Source organism: Carassius carassius, chromosome 4 (genome assembly GCF_963082965.1).
Source record: "Carassius carassius chromosome 4, fCarCar2.1, whole genome shotgun sequence".
Taxonomy (NCBI): domain Eukaryota; kingdom Metazoa; phylum Chordata; class Actinopteri; order Cypriniformes; family Cyprinidae; genus Carassius; species Carassius carassius.
In genome coordinates this window covers 38,917,345-38,937,792 of record NC_081758.1, presented here as the reverse complement: position 1 = coordinate 38,937,792, position 20,448 = coordinate 38,917,345, and the positions used below count along the sequence as shown (strand labels likewise).

At 35.6% G+C, this 20,448-nt stretch overlaps 1 pseudogene; it reads right to left on the bottom strand.

Moving 5' to 3' along the window:
* Nucleotides 1-19,977, bottom strand: part of LOC132131530 (proline dehydrogenase 1, mitochondrial-like) — a 28,555-nt pseudogene extending 8,578 nt beyond the window's left edge.
* Between the last annotated feature and the right edge of the window lie 471 nt (nucleotides 19,978-20,448).

Below are 20,448 nucleotides of genomic sequence, written 5' to 3'. Positions count from 1 at the left end.
AGCATACATTGCTGACATGATTAGCAAATTACTTGAATGTTGCTAGCATGTATGTAGCATGATTAGCATGTTACTCATCACTAATAACCTCATCAGAGTCCACACCAACAGACAATATTGTTGTTTATTATAAGCACATGCCGCAGTTTTGTCATCTGATGCTTTCAATGCTCAAGTTCTTGGCTGTCAATGTTTTTATCATTAACTGGCTGAAAAGAAAATCTGATTCCAGACTTTATTTTTTGTATATAGTATATAGGAAAATGAGTATATAGTTTTTTTTAGATATGTATCTTTATCATTATGATTATCATCCATGAGGTGTGATTGGACCTTTGCTCTCACAAAATATAACTATTTCATATGACTTGTTCACTACATTGTTTCAAAATTCAAGCTGAAAAAAACCTGTAGCTGTCATATATTATATGCACATCTGCATATTCAAACTTTAAAGAATTTTAAGCTAATAATGACTTAAATTAATCTCACACAAAGCTTTTATATGGTTTCAGAAAAAATACACAGTGTTTCTATGGTACTTTCCTTGTCCTTCTCAGAGTTGGACAGGCCATGGCAACAGTATTATTTCAATATGTGCAACATAAGAGGGTAGAGTGTAAAATGTGTTCTTTTGTGTCATAAAGGAAAAAAAACGTATAACATGACTTTCATAACTGATGTACTTCAAGAGTGCATATCATTCACTCAAAACTTCCCAAGGTTTGAATATGCAGATGTTAATTTGAGAGCTATATATATATATATTTTTTTTTTAAATCTTGTAATATGTATTTGTGCATAATGAATGAAAAAGTTAAAATATGCTCATGTTTTCAATTGCCATTATGTGGTAGTTTAATGGTTAAAAATTAAGATTGTAAGTCTGTGCCTTGAATTCCTGTAGTATCACTATTATACCCTAAATAGTTCACCCAAAAATTTTAATTAGCTGAAAAATGTCTGCTTGATCTGTGCATATTTCTCTCTTGATTCAGACAAGACAACTGTTCCACTGGAGAAAGCAATAATACAGATAGAGGACTCGAGAGAAGCAACGGATTGAAGTTAAAACGTCCTAATAAAAGATTTGTTGAATACAAGCACACAGCTTTTCGCTCCACAAGATGGAAAATGATGGACTGGAGTTTTGGGGATTATGTGTTGGTTATGGTGATGTTTCTATCAACTGTTTGGACTCTCATTCTGGCACCCATTCACTGCAGAGGATTCATTGGTGAGTAAGTGATGTAATGTTACATTTCTCCAAATCTGTTCTGATGAAGAAACAAACTCATCTACATCTTGGATGGCCTGAAGGTGAGTTCTTTTTCAGCAATTTTTCATGGTGAACTGTCCCTTTAAGCAAAACACTTTCTCAAGTGGAATTAAGCATGTAAAAATGTCCCGTGTAAGTTGCTTTGGATACAAATGTCTGCTAAAAGACTATTTAGTTAATTATTGTCCCATTAATTACATTTTGCCATTAAAATAAATGCAGCTCATTCTATACAGTCATTGCAATATAGCCTCCAGTTGCTTGCTGTAGGTCAGATTTGTTACAGCTGCCTTACAGTCTACTGCAGTATTAAACACGCTTTAGTGTTGGTTGATCTGTGTGTTTGGCCGCAGTTTGAACCCAGATCATACCTGCAATTGCTCTAGATCTAGTTTCTGCTCCAGCACCTCCACGCCATCTTTCCCCTGCTTGGCAGCCAGGCAACTGAAAAAGCATCTCCATTTCACCAGCACCTCGGAGCACAGGAGCTAAAGGCGCCTGAGGGAAGGATGAGGAGACCGTTTAGTTCACCAGGGTGATGGATTTTAACCCATGTTAACTGATGAATGAACCCTGCCTGAACCTCAGTCTTACCAGGAATTGTGGTCGCCCCAAAGCAGTCATCTTAATAGACGAGAAACCGTCTCCCGAACTTCCACCTAAGCAGGCAGGTGATTTTCTTTTAGAGTTATTTTAGATGTAACTGCTGCAATGAAAGTGTAACTGCCTTTTAAGGTGCCATTTTCCAGGAATGCTGAATGAATTCTCTACAGTTATACTTAGTATTGCCGGTGCAGTACAATAGATGTTTCTCCAATACTGCTGGCATAATGGAAAACTCGAGCTGCATGCACATTCACAAATATAAATGCTTTCAAAAGCTGCTCAGCTTCCATGCTTTCTTGGCACTCTTGCACGCACTGTACACTAAAAATACATATAAATAATCTGCATAGCACACAACAAGAATTAAAGGAAGAACGGGGTAAAAGTTTGCACCACTTTCCATGAATAGAGTATATTTTGGTGTCCCATTATTTTTTTAAAGGAGGCATAAATCTCAGCTTGAGTGGTTTGAAGCCTGAACACAATAGTACAGAACAACTTATTACAAGACAATGCTGTTTATTTGAGAGTAGTAGTGTTTTAAAACTTTCTCTGCATTTGAAAAAGCCATCATTACGTATGCATTACGATTTAAAAATCTGAACACGTTATGCTAGTAATGTCTATTAATATGTGCAATATTTAATGAAATCAGCTCATTCAATATGGCAAAACTTGTATTTCAGTTATGAATGGATTCCAGAAACCCTGACCCCTGAAAACTGGTACTATCATTTATTATTATTATTATTATGTATTTAGTGTCTTATGTATTTAGTTTGGCCTACACACCTAAAAAGTCAGTTTCCTTGACTCTAAAATATAATACTGACACTTAAGAAATAGCAAAATGAAGACCCTGTCTGTCTTCAGATTTATGTGATTTAATTTTCCTTTTTTCCCTTTCATGTCTAATAACAACAGGCAATAAAGGGACTGAATATGTATGTATACAATGTATATTATCCCATTTTTTAAATAATTAAATGCCATTCAAATTAAAAACAAGTTGTATTAACTCATTATCATATAATATATAATATTAATATAATAATAAAAATAGTTATAAATTAATAATATATTATGAAATACTTATAATAAATGAATAAATAATTTTAATCCAATATGAATAGATTTAAATAATAGTAAATCAAGAAATAATAATAATTAATATTAATAAAAAAAATATATATGCAAAAGGCATCTCAGGAACCACACTTCAATGGTTTGAGTCTTACCTATCAGATAGGTCCTTCAAAGTATCTTGGAGAGGTGAGGTGTCCAAGTCACAACATCTAACTACTGGGGTGCCTCAGGGCTCATTTCTTGGACCACTTCTCTTCTCTGTCTACTTGGCATCATTAGGTTCTGTCATTCAGAAACATGGCTTTTCATACCACTGCTATGCTGATGACACTCAACTCTACCTCTCATTCCATCCTGATGATCCGACGGTAGCTATTCGCATCTCAGCTTGTCTAACAGACATTTCTTCCTGGATGATGGACCATCACCTTCAACTCAACCTTGCCAAGACAGAACTGCTTGTGATTCCAGCAAACCCATCGTTTCATCACAATTTCACCATCAAGTTAGGCACATCAACCATAACTCCTTCAAAAACAGCTAGAAGCCTTGGAGTTATGATTGATGATCAGCTGACTTTCTCAGACCACATTGCTAAAACTGTCCGATCCTGCAGATTTGCTTAATTCAACATCAAGAAGATCAAGCCCTTTCTTTCGGAACATGCTGCACAACTCCTTGTTCAAGCTCTTGTTCTGTCCAGGCTGGACTATTGCAATGCCCTCTTGGCAGGTCTTCCAGCCAATTCCATCAAACCTTTACAATTATTTCAGAACGCGGCAGCAAGATAAATTTTTAATGAGCCAAAAAGAATACATGTCACACCTCTGTTTATCAATTTGCACTGGCTTCCAATAGCTGCTCGTATAAAATTCAAGGCATTGATGTTTGCCTACAAAACTACCACTGGCTCTGCACCCATTTACCTAAATTTGTTACTTCAGACTTATGTGCCCTCTAGAAGCTTGCGTTCTGCAAGTGAACATCGCTTGATTGTGCAATCCCAAAGAAGCACAAAGTCACTTTTACGGACTTTTAAATTAAATGTTTCCTCCTGGTGGAATGTCCTCCCCAACTTTATCCGGACAGCTGAGTCGTTAGCCGTCTGCAAGAATCGGCTTAAAACACATCTCTTCAATCTTTATTTGACCCTCTAACTTTAACACTCACTATTCTAATTATATTCTTTAAAAAAATCTAACTACCTTTCTAATCTTTTTATATTCTATTTTATTTTCATTAATTATGAAGTTGTATGTGTGTGTGTGTATGTGTAAAGACCTCTAACACTAGCTTGCTCTATTCTTTTTTTATTCTATCTGTTTTCTTTATATTATATTATTTAAAATCCCATGCTACATGTACTGTGTTTACCTAACTGAGACTTGTTATAGCACTTATATATCATTGCTCTTTTTGTTGTTTTTGATTGCTTCCACTGCCCTCATCTGTAAGTCGCTTTGGATAAAAGTGTCTGCTAAATGAATAAATGTAAATGTAATGTAAATGTAATATATATATATATATATATATATTTAATAACAGATGGAAATTGTGCTGATAATTGGAGGCCTTCGAGTCAAAAAGGTTCAGAAGCAACCTTTTAAAAAATTCAGACAGACATTAAAAAAATTCAGTAAGAATCATATCATATTTAGTTTTTGCTGATTAAAATCATTTCAGTTTCAGGCCCTACTTTGTATCCTGTTCTTGGAAAGTGCCTTCTGTTTTGGTCACTGCATTTGTAGCTCCTGGCTTTTGTTTTGCTTGTAATCTGAATCCAATTCCAAAGTTAATTGCTAATCAGCTTTGAGGCTTTGATGCATTTCAGGGAAGTCCACATGTGCTGGTCGCATTTCAGCATAGAAATAAGTACGAGTGCTCGTCAAGCCTTCACAACGATCGCCAAACTTCTGATGGTCTGTGAACTTCTTCTCCTGGTGGTCAGCTCCCGAAAATAATGTCAAAAAGGGAAAATTTTATATTTTGCTTCAATACTACAAAAGAATTGAACTGTTAAAATGGTGCACATACTCACCAGGGCTTTCTTTCTCTGATGTAGACATGCAAGATCTATCAACAAAGAGAGACATTGACATTTTTTTATAAAAAAGGAGACTAATGAAACCAACTACTTGTTCTTGAGGTCTTTTTAGAGACCTTTCTTCCAACAAAATGAAGAAACAGCAGTTTCTGTAGAGAGGAATCGATAATAACGGCAGAGACTGCTATGAAGTCACTTTACTGTGGTGCACTTCTGCTATTTGTTTCCCTTCTATATTTCAGGGTCAGCACTTAAAGTCACACACTGACTCCAGCCTGATGTCTATGCTTATACCTGCATGCATTTAAACTCTCTGCTAAACTACACTGTTCTTTCAGGCTGGGCATAACCAACTCAAAGGTTACACAGTCACACAGGGCAGTGATTTATTTAGACTGAGCTCCTGTGATCTCCACATCCTTCAAACCGCACTCACATCAATGCCTCCGCTCTTCCCCATCCACCCCTACACTGCATGGGGCGACTCAGTGGAGACAATGTTTTGACGTCTGTTCCAACAGTAAGGAATGCTATGATGTTGATGGGGTCATTGTCATGTTGGAAGGTAAACCTTCTTCTTCTTCTTCTTCTTCTTTAATCTATGTGCCAACAAAAGGTCCCTGAATTATGGAAACAGTCAATTATAGTACCTGTTGCAAAGAATAGCCACCCTAAGACTTTAAATGATTACAGACCCATAGCCCTTACGTCACTTGTGATTAAGTGTTTTGAAAAGCTGATCAAAAGAGAACTGTTATCTATGATGAATTGCCTCCTTGACCCACTACAGTTTGCATATAGACTAAACCGAGGGGTCCAGGATGCAACTGTAACAGTACTGGAAATCATGCCAGACTACTGTTTGTGGATTTTTCGTCAGCTTTTAACACCATTCAGCCCCACATGCTGGTTGAGAAGCTCTTACATCAGTTCAAACTGGAGGCCAACCTTGTGGGCTGGATATTAGATTTCCTCATAAATAGATCCCAGTGAGTGAGAGTAAATGGCCATCTCTCTGACTTGGCCCTTACATCAACTGGCTCACCTCAGGGGTGTGTTCTTTCCCCCCTTTTATATGTTCTGTACATTAATGTTGTTCTGTGATTAAGGACCGATACTTTGTGAAGTTTGCTGATGATACGGTTATTGTCAGCTTATTGAACAATGAGGAAAATTCACACGGTTTGGTCATTGATCACTTTGTTACATGGTGTCAGGATGCCTTTCTTGAACTGAATGTCTCTAAGACCAAGGACATGTGTATTGATTTTAGGCGCAATGTCACTAACACTGGAAAAACTAGTATAAATGGTCAGGAAATAGAGGTTGTTACAGAGTATATCTAGGATCCATTATTGATGATAAGTTGTGCTTTGACCCAAATACCAGTTTGCTTTGCAAGAAAGGCCAGCAGCGCCTGTATTGCTTGAGGAAGCTGGCCAAGTTTCATGTGGATAAGACCCTGTTTAGACACTGTAAAACAAAAAATAACTCCCTTTCAAGGTTGATTAAGGTGAGCAGCAGTATCACAGGTTCTACACAGAAAGGTCTGGAGGAACTTTATCAGAAGCAGATGTTAAGAAGGGTTGAATCTATCCTGTTAGATAATTCTCATCCCTTACAGGCTGAATTTCAGATGTTGCCATCGGGAGTACGCTTTAAACTCCCAAAATTCAGAACCAACCGATATAAACACTCTTTTGTGCCAGCAGCCATTCTGCTTCTCAATTCTATAAAGAACCACAGATAACTAAGTGATTTTCTATTTATTGATGTTTTTATTATTATTTTAACTATTCTTTGGCTAGTCTCCCAAGCTGGTTTTTAAGTGGTTTTGACCAATCTCACGCTGGTCTTAGCTGGTTTTTACTGAATCCACTGGTTTTAGCTGGTTTTGGCCAGATTAGCATAGAAACATGCTAACAACATGCTAGTTACTCACTAATCAGGCTAGAAACATGCCTTTAACATGGTTTTAAAGTGGTTTTGGCCACTGTCACTGGCCTTAGGTTTTCTTAGCTGGTTTTAGCTGGTTTTCTTTACTGAATCAACTGGTTTTAGCTGGTTTAGTATAGAAAAATCTTAACAACATGCTAGTAACTTGCTAATCAGACTAGAAACATACTTCTAACATGGTTTAAAGTGGTTTTGGCCACTTTCACACTGGCCTTAGCTGGTCTTAGCTGGTTTTCTTTACTGAATCAACTGGTTTTAGCTAGATTATTATAGAAACATGTTAACAACATGTTAGTAACTTAATAATCAGGTTAGAAACATGCTTTTAACATGGTTTTAAAGTAGTTTTGGCCACTGTCACGCTGATCTTAGCTGGTTTCTAACTGAATCAACTGTTTTTACCTGGATTAGCATAGAAACATGCTAGTCACTTGCTAATCATGCTAGCAACATACTACTCACTTGCTAGTCATGCTAGAAACATGCTAGTCACTTGCTAATCATGCTAACAACATACTACTCACTTGCAAATCATGCTAGAAACATGCTAGCAACATGTTAATCATGCTAGCAACATGCTAACAACATGATAATCATGCTAGAAACATGATAGCAACATGCTAATCATGCTAAGAACATGCTAGCAACATGCTAATCATGCTAGAAACATGCTAGCAACATGCTAATCATGCGAGGAACATGCTAGCGACATGCTAATCATGCGAGGAACATGTTAGTAACATGCTAGCGACATGCTAGTCACTTGCTAAACATGCTACAAACATGCTAGCGACATGCTAGTCACTTGCTAATCATGCTAGAAAATGCTAGAAACATGCTAGCAACATGCTAATCATGCTAGAGACATGCTAGTCACATGCTAATCATGCTAGAAACATGCTAGCAACATGCTAGCGACATACTAGCAACATGCTAATCATGCTAGAAAAATGCAAGCAACATGCTGGAAAAATGATAGCAACATGCTAATCATGCTAGAAACATGCTAGGAACATGTTAATCATGCTAGGAACATGCTAGCGACATACTAGCAACATGCTAATCATGCTAGAAAAATGCAAGCAACATGCTGGAAAAATGATAGCAACATGCTAATCATGCTAGAAACATGCTAGGAACATGTTAATCATGCTAGGAACATGCTAGTAACATGGTAACAACATGCTAGTCACTTGCTAATCATGCTAGAAAATGTTAGAAACATGCTAGCAACATGTTAATCATGCTAGAGACATGCTAGTCAAATGCTAATCATGCTAGAAACATGCTAGAAACATGCTAGCAACATGCTAGCGACATACTAGCAACATGCTAATCATGCTAGTAAAATGCAAGCAACATGCTGGAAAAATGATAGCAACATGCTAATCATGCTAGAAACATGCTAGGAACATGATAATCATGTTAGGAACATGCTAGTAACATGGTAACAACATGCTAGTCACTTGCTAATCATGTTAGAAATATGCTAGCGACATGCTAGTCACTTGCTAATCGTGCTAGAAACATCCTAGCTACATGCTAATCATGCTAGAGACATACTAGCCACATGCTAGAAACATGATAGCAACATGTTAATCATGTTAGCAAAATGCTAGCAACATGCTAATCATGCTAGGAACATGCAAGTAACATGCTAGTGACATGTTAGTCACTTGCTAATCATGCTACAAACATGCTAGTCACTTGCTAATCATGGTACAAACATGCTAGAGGCATGCTAGCAACATGTTAATCATGCTAGAGGCATGCTAGCCGCATGCTAATGACAGAAGGACATTTCCAATATGCTAATCATGTTAGAAAAATGCAAGCAACATGCTGGAAAAATGATAGCAACATGCTAATCATGCTAGAAACATGCTAGGAACATGCTAATCATGCTAGTAACATGGTAACAACATGCTAGTCACTTGCTAATCATGTTACAAATATGCTAGCGACATGCTAGTCACTTGCTAATCATGCTAGAAACATGCTAGCTAAATGCTTATCGTGCTAGTGACATGCTAGCCACATGCTAGAAACATGCTAGCAACATGTTAATCATGTTAGCAAAATGCTAGCAACATGTTAATCATGCTAGGAACATGCAAGTAACATGCTAGCAACATGCTAGTCACTTGCTAATCATGCTACAAACATGCTAGTCACTTGCTAATCATGCTAGAAACATGCTAGCAACATGTTAATCATGCTAGAGGCATGCTAGCCGCATGCTAATGACAGAAGGACATTTCAGCACTTACGTAACAAAGTTGTAAAGGAATTGAGAAAAGCAAAAGCAAAATTTTTTATTGATCTTATAAATGATGCAAAGGGGAATAGTAGAGAATTATGGAAGAATATCAATAAAGTACAAAAGAAAAATAATAAATACCATAAAGGAATTGAATTGCAGGTTCATGGAAGTTTAATTCAAGATAAGCATCAAATTGTTAGTGTATTTAATAATTTTTTGATAGACTCAGTTTGATATTTAACACATGGATTTGGTATGAGAAGTAATGATATTATATTACCAAATCATGATTTTACTGTTTATAATATTTCTGAAGTATCTGAGTCCTATATAATAAAATTTCTAAGCCAGTTTAAGAGTTCTAGGGCCAAAGATGTTTTTAATTGTGATTCTGTATCAAGACTGTAAATCCAGTCTTGATAGGGGTGGTATTGTTGGTGCTGTCTTCCTTGATTTTAAAAAGGCTTTTGATACCGTTAATCATAATGTTCTTTTATCTAAATTATCAAGGTTTAATTTTTCTACTAATACATTAACATGGATGGAGTCATACCTAAATGTAAGAAAACAATGTACACAAATTAATGATGCATGCTCACCATTCCTTGACTGTAATATTGGAGTTCCGCAGAGGTCCATTCTTGGTCAAATTTTGTTAAGTTTATACATTAATGATCTGCCTACAGTTTGTCCAGAGGTCCAGGTTCAGATATATGCAGACGATACAGTTGTTTACACTTATGCTAAGACAAAAGAACAAGCTGCTATCAAACTAACTGGTGCATTGAACAAAGTCTCAGATTGGCTATGTCATTCTTGTCTTACTCTTAATGTGAGTAAAACTGTGGGAATGTTTTTTTCGATCAAGAAAGTTGATGAGTGTGGTCCAGATATTCCAGTTAAAGGAGAGGTAATAAATATTTTTGAACATTTTAAATATTTGTGTATGATTATGGATTCTAACTTAAATTTTATAAAACATATTAAAAAGGTCTCTAAAAGCCCTAGAGCAAGTTTGATGATCTTCAGAAATATTAGGCACCAATTACCTGTGGCTGCTGCTAAACTATTTATGCATACAATGATTTTTCCTCATTTATCTTACTGTGCTACAAGTTGGTCTTATACAAGTAAAATTACATTGAAACCATTATATACTATTTATAAACAAGCTGTAAAAATCTTAGATAAAAAGCCAAGGAGTTATCATCACTGTAACATTATTAAAAATTATAAATTATTGACGTTTGACAATTTTTTATTATTTGCTGATGTGTGTTTAATGTACAAACTAATTCATGATCTTGCACCACCACCTCTTAAACAATGTGTGACTTTCTGTAAGGACAATATCAGGCAGACTAGGTCATCAGTTAGAGGTGACTGTTCAACTAAATTTAAGAGAACTGTTTTTGGACAATCAGCTTTTTCAGTAAGAGCAGCAGAAAGATGGAATTTAATACCTGTTTATATTAAAGAGTGTTCAACACTTAGTATTTTTAAAACTATGCTTTAAGTATGGCTTAAGGAAAATCAGATATGTGATCATTGACTTTTTTTTGTAATATAATGTAGTATGATGTGATATTGTATATATTATATGTATTGTATTGTTTGTCAATTAATATTGTTTTTTTGTAACCACATCCTGCCCAGGGACTGCAGATGCAAATTAGCTTTATAGCTAACTCTGGCACAACACTGTTGTTGTGCGTTGTCCCTGTACAAATAAACAAACAAATAAATTAAAAAAAATAAAATAAATGCTAATCATGCTAGAAACATGTTAGCGACATGCTATCAACATGCTAATCATGTTAGAAACAGGCTACCAACATACTAGAAACATGCTAGCAACATGCTAATCATGCTAGAGACATGCTAGCGGCATGCTAATCATGCTAGAAACATGCTAGTAACATGCTAGCAACATGCTAGTCACTTGCTTACCATGCTACAAACATGCTAGCAACATGCTAGTAACTTGCTTATCATGCTAGTGACATGCTAGCAACTTTGCTAATCATGCTAATGACATGGTAGCCTAGTCACTTGCTTTTAATGCTAGTAATATGTTAATCACTTTCTTTTTTAAACTTCTTAACTTTTCAAACTTTTAAATCTTTTTAAACTTTTTAAACTTTTCAAACTTTCTAAATTTTTCAAACTTTCTGGCCAGGCTTTTTCAAGCCAACTTAAAGTTTGACCACAAACTTTACTTTCTAGTTGTAATTGGTATTGTGTGTGTGTGTGATTTGTCATACAGTACAGGAAAACACCACCTCCATGCTTTACTGGAGGAATGCTGTGGTGCTTGGTGTTGAGGCCAAATAATCCCAGTGCTATTGAGAAGGTGATTAGCTACACCTGATTGAGTTTACAAGTCATTTTTAGGAGTGGGGGTGATCCTTTTTCCAAATCAGTAATTCTGTTTATAAATAAACAGAATCATATATATATATATATATATACAACCCGAATTCCGGAAAAGTTGGGACGTTTTTTAAATTTTTATAAAATGAAAACTAAAGGAATTTCAAATCACATGAGCCAATATTTTATTCACAATAGAACATAGATAACGTAGCAAATGTTTAAACTGAGAAATTTTACACTTTTATCCACTTAATTAGCTCATTTAAAATTGAATGCCTGCTACAGGTCTCAAAAAAGTTGGCACGGGGGTAACAAATGGCTAAAAAAGCAAGCAGTTTTGAAAAGATTCAGCTGGGAGAACATCTAGTGATTAATTAAGTTAATTGATATCAGGTCTGTAACATGATTAGCTATAAAAGCTTTGTCTTAGAGAAGCAGAGTCTCTCAGAAGTAAAGATGGGCAGAGGCTCTCCAATCTGTAAAAGACTGCATAAAAAAATTTGTGGAAAACTTTAAAAACAATGTTCCTCAACGTCAAATTGCAAAGGCTTTGCAAATCTCATCATCTACAGTGAATAACATCATCAAAAGATTCAGAGAAACTGGAGAAATCTCTGTGCGTAAGGGACAAGGCCGGAGACCTTTATTGGATGCCAGTGGTCTTCGGGCTCTCAGACGACACTGCATCACTCATCGGCATGATTGTGTCAATGACATTACTAAATGGGCCCAGGAATACTTTCAGAAACCACTGTCGGTAAACACAATCCGCCGTGCCATCAGCAGATGCCAACTAAAGCTCTATCATGCAAAAAGGAAGCCATATGTGAACATAGTCCAGAAGCGCCGTCGTGTCCTGTGGGCCAAGGCTCATTTAAAATGGACTATTTCAAAGTGGAATAGTGTTTTATGGTCAGACGAGTCCAAATTTGACATTCTTGTTGGAAATCACGGATGCCGTGTCCTCCAGGCTAAAGAGGAGGGAGACCTTCCAGCATGTTATCAGCGTTCAGTTCAAAAGCCAGCATCTCTGATGGTATGGGGGTGCATAAGTGCATACGGTATGGGCAGCTTGCATGTTTTGGAAGGCTCTGTGAATGCTGAAAGGTATATAAAGGTTTTAGAGCAACATATGCTTCCCTCCAAACAACGTCTATTTCAGGGAAGGCCTTGTTTATTTCAGCAGGACAATGCAAAACCACATACTGCAGCTATAACAACAGCATGGCTTCGTCGTAGAAGAGTCCGGGTGCTAACCTGGCCTGCCTGCAGTCCAGATCTTTCACCTATAGAGAACATTTTGCGCATCATTAAACGAAAAATACGTCAAAGATGACCACGAACTCTTCAGCAGCTGGAAATCTATATAAGGCAAGAATGGGACCAAATTCCAACAGCAAAACTCCAGCAACTCATAGCCTCAATGCCCAGACGTCTTCAAATTGTTTTGAAAAGAAAAGGAGATGCTACACCATGGTAAACATGCCCCGCCCCAACTATTTTGAGACCTGTAGCAGAAATCAAAATTGAAATGAGCTCATTTTGTGCATAAAATTGTAAACTTTCTCAGTTTAAACATTTGCTATGCTATCTATGTTCTATTGTGAATAAAATATTGGCTCATGTGATTTGAAAGTCTTAAATATATATATGTATATATATATGTATATATATATATATATGTATATATATATGTATATATATATATATATATATATATATATGTATATATATATATATATATATATATATGTATGTATATATATATATATATATATATATATATATATATATATATATATGTATATATATATGTATATATATATATATATATGTATATATATATGTATATATATATATATATATATATATATATATATATATATATATGTATATATATATATATATATATAATATTTGATACCTTTCACTTGAATGTCATAAGTTACACTGCATAAATACAGCTGGAAACAACAACAAAAAAAAACTTCATTTCAGGCTGCAAAGCAATCCAGCATACAGTACATGTGACACAAATTTAATTTGTTGTGATTCAAGCACAGAGATTTTGTGGGATTGTCTTGGACATACACTTGAATGTAATATAGCAGACAATTCATAAAATCAATACATGCAAGTCAATTACAGTGGACCGATGGCTGTTATTATAATAATGGCTGACTGCACTAAACCAAGACTTAACAATAGCAGCTTTTTCATACAGAACTCATGGAATGATCAGCCCTGAGTTCCTGCATATTAGATGGCAGCCTACTGAAATGCCATTTCCTCCAGCATTCTCCCTCTATCATACCCTTGATAATGCAGAAAAGCCAAACTGAGCACTCTATTCTGTATAACAACATTACAGGATCCGTTGGGGTGGATGTTAATGCAATATTGATGGGGGCAGAGGCTCTAAAACACACATAACGAACATAAATTAGCTTTTATTAGCCAGTGACCAGCCAGGGTCCTCTGTGGTTGTAAAGAGCATTTCCAATAAACGCTCCATTTCAGCTCATTTGGTCTGTGAGGAGATCGATCGTGGTGATTTAGCGCCCCTCTCAGGCGATGGAGAGAACTGCTCTTCATGGCCAAAGAGTAATCTGAGGAGAGACGCCTATAAAATGCGTTCTAAAATGAGAGCAGTGATGTGGAGGAGAAGTCAATTTAATGGATCTCACTTTGTATCACTGTCTTTTCCTCATAATCCAAATGGCATATCATCTATATCTCTGTCTCTTTCTCTCTCTCTGAGTACTCAGGCAATACATTTCATTTATATTTCCAGCAGGAGACCCTCGGGGACAGCACTGACTCTCTGTAATTTCCAAAAGGTCAATGACAAGAACAAATTAAGACATTTTTTAATCAAATGTCATAACGTTGACACAGCTGTTGAAATGTAGGTGAGGCTAAGGACCTGGGCTGATAACAGAAAGGTCACAGGTTCAGTTCCAGGTTAGGATGAATGACAAAAAGTTACCTTCAGAATTATTAAAAACGAACCTCCAAGAACACACACAGGATGCAAACTGAAATTAATATACAAGTTGTGTGAAATAAACACCGCCTGCTATTTGCCAAATAATGTGTGTAAATTTTTCAGTAACGCTGACAAACAGGAAATAAATTACATTTGAGAGCATGTTTTTAATCTTATTCGGAAAGTTAAATATGCATTGGGTAGTTGCTAGAGCATTACAAGTCAAAATTGAACAGGATTATTATAGTTAATTATTGCTATTTTTTTATTATCCCTAAAACTGAAACTAAAACTATTCATTCATTCATTCATTTATTCATAAGAAATGCTTTGCACCAGATTTATCAAAAAGTATGTATTTAAAATATTTTTATCATAATATAAAGTCCAGTAATTTCTTCTTTTAGGGTCTTCAGACATCCCCTCTCCCAATAATTAATCCCCCGTTCAAATCACTAACCCTAAATATGTGCAACAGTAATAGTGATGCTTGCCTTAGAGAAGCAAGTTTAAAAAAAAATTATAATAATTCACCCCACTGATATCACAATACAGCACAAACTACTAGAAAACGTATTCTTGTGGAAACAGAGAATAGCTCTATATCTGTCTGTGTACCACAAGATGAAATTCCTAAACCGTGAGTGTGTTGACACCCTCAACATAAGCCAATCAGAAACAATGGGCCTTGAGTCTGCAAATGACTGCAAACTAATTACATGTTCAGCTGAATGTCTTGAGTAAAATTTGAAATAGAAAGTGTATTTTATTAAAATTAAACTAATCAATTTAAAATTAAACTAATCAATTTTCAAAGCACTGCAGATGGTGAATAACTAAAAATATGTATGTATGTGCATATACACACAATCAGACAAAAATTATATATATATATATATATATATATACATACATTTTTAAATGTAATTTATTCATGTGGTGGCAAAGTTTAATTTTCTGTCAAATGACCCTTCAGAAATCAGTCTAGCATGCTGATTTGATGCTGATTGAACTGCTGATGCTGATTTGGACATTATTATTATTTATTTGATGAATAGCAAGGTGAGCTGATTTAATGTTCATGAGCTCAGTATTTTCCATATAATGACATCTATCTATCTGTCTGTCTGTCTGTCTATCCATCCATCCATCCATCCATCCATCCATCCATCATTAAATATTAAATGTTAAGCTGAATGTCTCGAGTACCATTCTCATATCTAGACAATAAATAATGCATTTTGTTAAGTTGCTCACAAATCTTACCAGTCACCTTGGTACCTCAGTTGAAGCTGCTTAAACGGTAGTTTGTGGATGGAGGGAGCAGAAGAGAGCACTTACTTCATCTCTTTCTTCTTAGCCTTTTCCTTTGAGAGATCTTCTTCTACGCTATAATATGGCACAGCTCCCACTCTATACAGTTGGTTCTTCTGCACTACAGGCCTGATGGTCATCCCCTGCCACAAACTGACCGTAGAATGTCATCTTCATAAACTGCTAAAACATCTTCTGTCCCAACAACTTTCTACTAAGGTCCGTTATCTGTAGGAGACAGAAATATTATTGTCAAAGCATGCAGATATTATAGTATGATCTGAAGTTGAGTGCTTCATATTCTTTTTGGTATAAGCACTCAATGCATATGAATATATGAATGATTTATTATGCATGGTAATTGTTTTGCCTAAATGCCACTTGTTATTTAATGTAATGACATGCATACATTTTTCAGTGTGGTTTAGGTGCCTTGCAGTTTGTGTCAATTGTATATGGAGGATAACATAGAAATATGGCATCTGAGTTCAGTAAGTCCACATTATGTATGGCCTTTGTGATTTGTTATTAACTGTACCACAAGACAGGGCAATTGATGCTTTAAATGAATTAACTTTTGAGCACATACTGTATATAACAGATAAATGCAAATGATAAATGCAGCATTACATTTATGCACGTAAACAAACTGTGTAGGATTTTTCCAATTTAAAATAAGTTGTTTTCCATTTTAATATGTGACCCTGGAACACAAAACCAGTCTAAAGTGTCTGTAAATTTTTTCGAAATTTAGATTTATGCAAAATCTGAAAGATGAATAAATAATCTTCCCATTGATGTATGGTTTGTTAGGATAGGACAATATTTGGCCGAGATACAACTTTTTGAAAATCTGAAATCTGACGGTGCAAAAAATTCTAAATACTGCGAAAATTGCCTTTAAAGTTGTTCAAATTAAAGGGTTAGTTCATCGAAAAAAAATTCTCAAGTCAAGAACCGGTTGCATCGGTTTTCGGATCACCAGTAGTGATGGGAAGTTCGGTTCTTTTCTGCGAACCGGTTCTTCCGGACGGTTCGATTCAATAAACGGGTTGAAGAAAACGGTTCATCCGTTCTTTTGCGCTCAACATAATGGCATCATTGGCGATGATTGCCCTTGATTCAAGCCTTCGATTTACACGCCCTCATAACACTAGCACAGAATCAGTTCAGAATCAATCACCAAAATAATCAGTTTGGTTCAGACGCTCTGTGTGTCAGTCTGCTTCACGCTGAATCACACATGCGCAGTATCATCAGCTCCTCGGTTCTCGAATTGGACGCGTCTGACAGAAACAGTTCTTGAGTCGTGAACGAGTCAATCTTTTGTTAGTTATCTGGCTCGGCTCGGTGTTCATCTTCAGTTCTCTCTTCACAGCAGTTCAGTCAGTGTACTGTTTGAGTAAATGAATTACTCCGGGATATTGGTTTGTTTGAACTCAGAGGGAGTGTCAGCCACATTAAAAAAGTTAACAGCTTAAGTCATTTGTGGATTAATGCGTATTGGAGACGCGAACCGTTTAAAACGATTCAGTTCGATTTGGTGAACTGGTTCAAGAAGATCTGGTTACATCGAATGATTCGTTTGCGAACTGGATATCACTAAACTGCAGTGTTTTGAACTCGCTCACAACAGACACGGAAGAGAAGACAATGCTGAATAAAGTCGTAGTTTTTGCTATTTTTGGACCAAAATGTATTTTCAGTGCTTCAAAAAAGTCTAACTGACCCTCTGATGTCACATGGACTACTTTGATGATGTTTTTCTTACCTTTCTGGACATGGACAGTATACCGTACAAACAGTTTCAATGGAGGGACTGAGAGCTCTCGGACTAAATCTAAAATATCTTAAACTGTGTTCCAAAGATAAACGGAGGTCTCACTGGTTTGGAACGACATGAGGGTGAGTTATTAATGACATAATTTTCATTTTTTGATGAACTAACCCTTTAAGTACTTAGCAATGTATATTACTTATCAAAAATTAAGTTTTGATATATTTATGGTAGGAAATTTACTAAATATCTTCATGGAACTTGATCTTTACTTAATATCCTAATGATTTTTGGCATAAAAGAAAAATCGCTAATTTTGACCCATACAAGTTTTTTTTTTTGGCTATTGCTACAAATAAACCCCAGCGACTTAAGACTGGTTTTGTGGCACAGGGTCAAATATATTTCAAAATAAAGTTTAAATTCTATATAAAATATAGTTTAAAATTGACATGATCCTTCAGAAATCATTATAACATTCTGAATTTGGTGCTCAATAAACATTTATTTTTTTATTTTGAAATAGAAAAGATTTCTACATCATAACAAAAGTTTTCTGTCACATTTGACCAAATTACTATGGAAGTTCTAAGCGGCCATGCATTATCGTTTTTGTTCCTTCTTGTATCCTCGTTATAACGACTTAATTTTCTCGTTATCTCGACATAACAAAAGTTGTTTTTTTGTTATAACGACTTAATTTTCTCGTTATCTCGACATAACGAAAGTTGTTTTCTCGTTATAACAACTTAATTTTCTCTAAGAAGTTACAAAACTGTGCCAGCAGGTGGCACTACAGACCTGAATATAACTGATGGGGTGTTGTACACTATCCACTTTACTGTACGCAGACCTTCCTCATGATCGCTATAATTTGTGTATTATTGTTCATTACTGACATTTAATTAATTCATAAATGTTAAATGCTTGAATCAATATGATTATTTTGTGTATTAAGTTCTTGCTATATGCATGAGTTTCACCAACGTGTTCTGTGTCATAAAATAACTGCTTATCAAAAAATAAAATAACTTTTGTTCTATAATGTTGTAATCGTTTTTTTTCTGCACTTACACATATCTGTCACAGCATATAATGACTAGTAAAAATGACAAATTATATATAATTTTATTTCAAATAAAGGGAAAATTAAAAGTGAGTTTAATCCAAGCAGCTCTAAAAGATCTTAGAATAGTTCTTCATCCTTCTGAAGGCGCTCAGCCTGTGTTTGCGGGGTTGTTTTGAAATGTTAATTACAAAAACAAAAAGTTTGGTGTACTGTCTCTGGAAAAATCAACAGTGATTGATCAGCCTTTATTTATGTATAGTATTGTAGACGTTATTACCTAGGCAAAGCAAAATTTGCTGAAATATAGGCTATAAGAGCGCCTGCATGGTTGTCCATCAGATGCCTGTCAAAGTTGAGTTCCGTTACTATAGCAACAGTAAAAACTGTCATGTGGAGATAACAAGAAAACAACTTTCGTTATGTCGAGATAACGAGAAAAATAAGTCGTTATAACGAGAAAACAAGAAGGGAAAAAATTATAATGCATGGCCGCTTAGAACTTCCGTAAATTACTGCATCCTTGCTGAATAAATGTATTTCAAAACAAATAAATAAATAAATAACAAATGCAAACATTTAAATGGTGTGCAAACTTTAATGCAAAGTTAGTCTGTGCATTAGTCTGTACTATAATAAATATATGAATTGTTAGATAACATTTAAAAGTTATGATTGCATATATTTTCATATATATTAAGTGTTCTGAACATCTGGATGTGGGGTCCCTTGAGTCTGTAAAGGACGTCTAAAGGTCAAATATACAGTACTTGCACATGTCTGAGGTTCATTCTGCACTTGCCATTAATCTCGACTCTAGTAACACTACACACTAACCAGGTGAAGTCTTCCTGGCAAGATGCCAATACTGTCAATCATCTGGGACAATGCCACATGACTGAGTCATTCCTGACAGGAACATGGAAGTCTGTCATATACAGTACAGTACATGCTAGAACAGGATGCCAGTCCTTTTTGGAATAAACTATAAGCATTAAATACATCACATACTTTATTTTTTCAACTTGGAGGCTTCTTTGGTCCGTTCAAAGTTTATGGAGATCGTGTTACTAAATGATACACGCTCTCTGCTGTCAACAGGCTGCACTTGTGTGATTTGGTTGGATGTAAAGCTTGCACAAGCAAGGAGACGGCCAAACTCTTACTGTTGCTTTCAAGAGTCGCGAGCCCAAAGGCAGGTAGAGTTTTGCGGAGAATCATCAGTTCACACTTCTTTACAAACAATGAGAATAAATACAAATCGATCTCCTGCTGTTTTGGTAAACTAACCTTATTTGAGCACATTATTTAACGCTACCTGTGCGGCCCCGCCTATATTCAAATCTGGGCTGAATGATTGGTCCAAATCCCGTGACGTTTCTGTTTAGCAACGTTCCGTTACAGAAACATTAGAGAAGTACATGAATGTATAAATTAGTTTAGTTAAACTTACAGGTTATACGTGCAAAATATCTAGCTTCAGCCAAGTTTATTTATTTAAATATATATACTCTTACTCTCTTGTCCTTAAGTTTTGCTCTTGCAGTTGTGTTTGTGACGTTCGTGACGTAAAAGTGTGTTGTGCACGTTCCATGAGGTTAACAGAGGAGGGAGCCGTTGCCTTGTTAAAGTAATTCACTTTTACAAAACGCTGACAAAACTTCTGGATATGTACAAAAGTTGTACAAAACA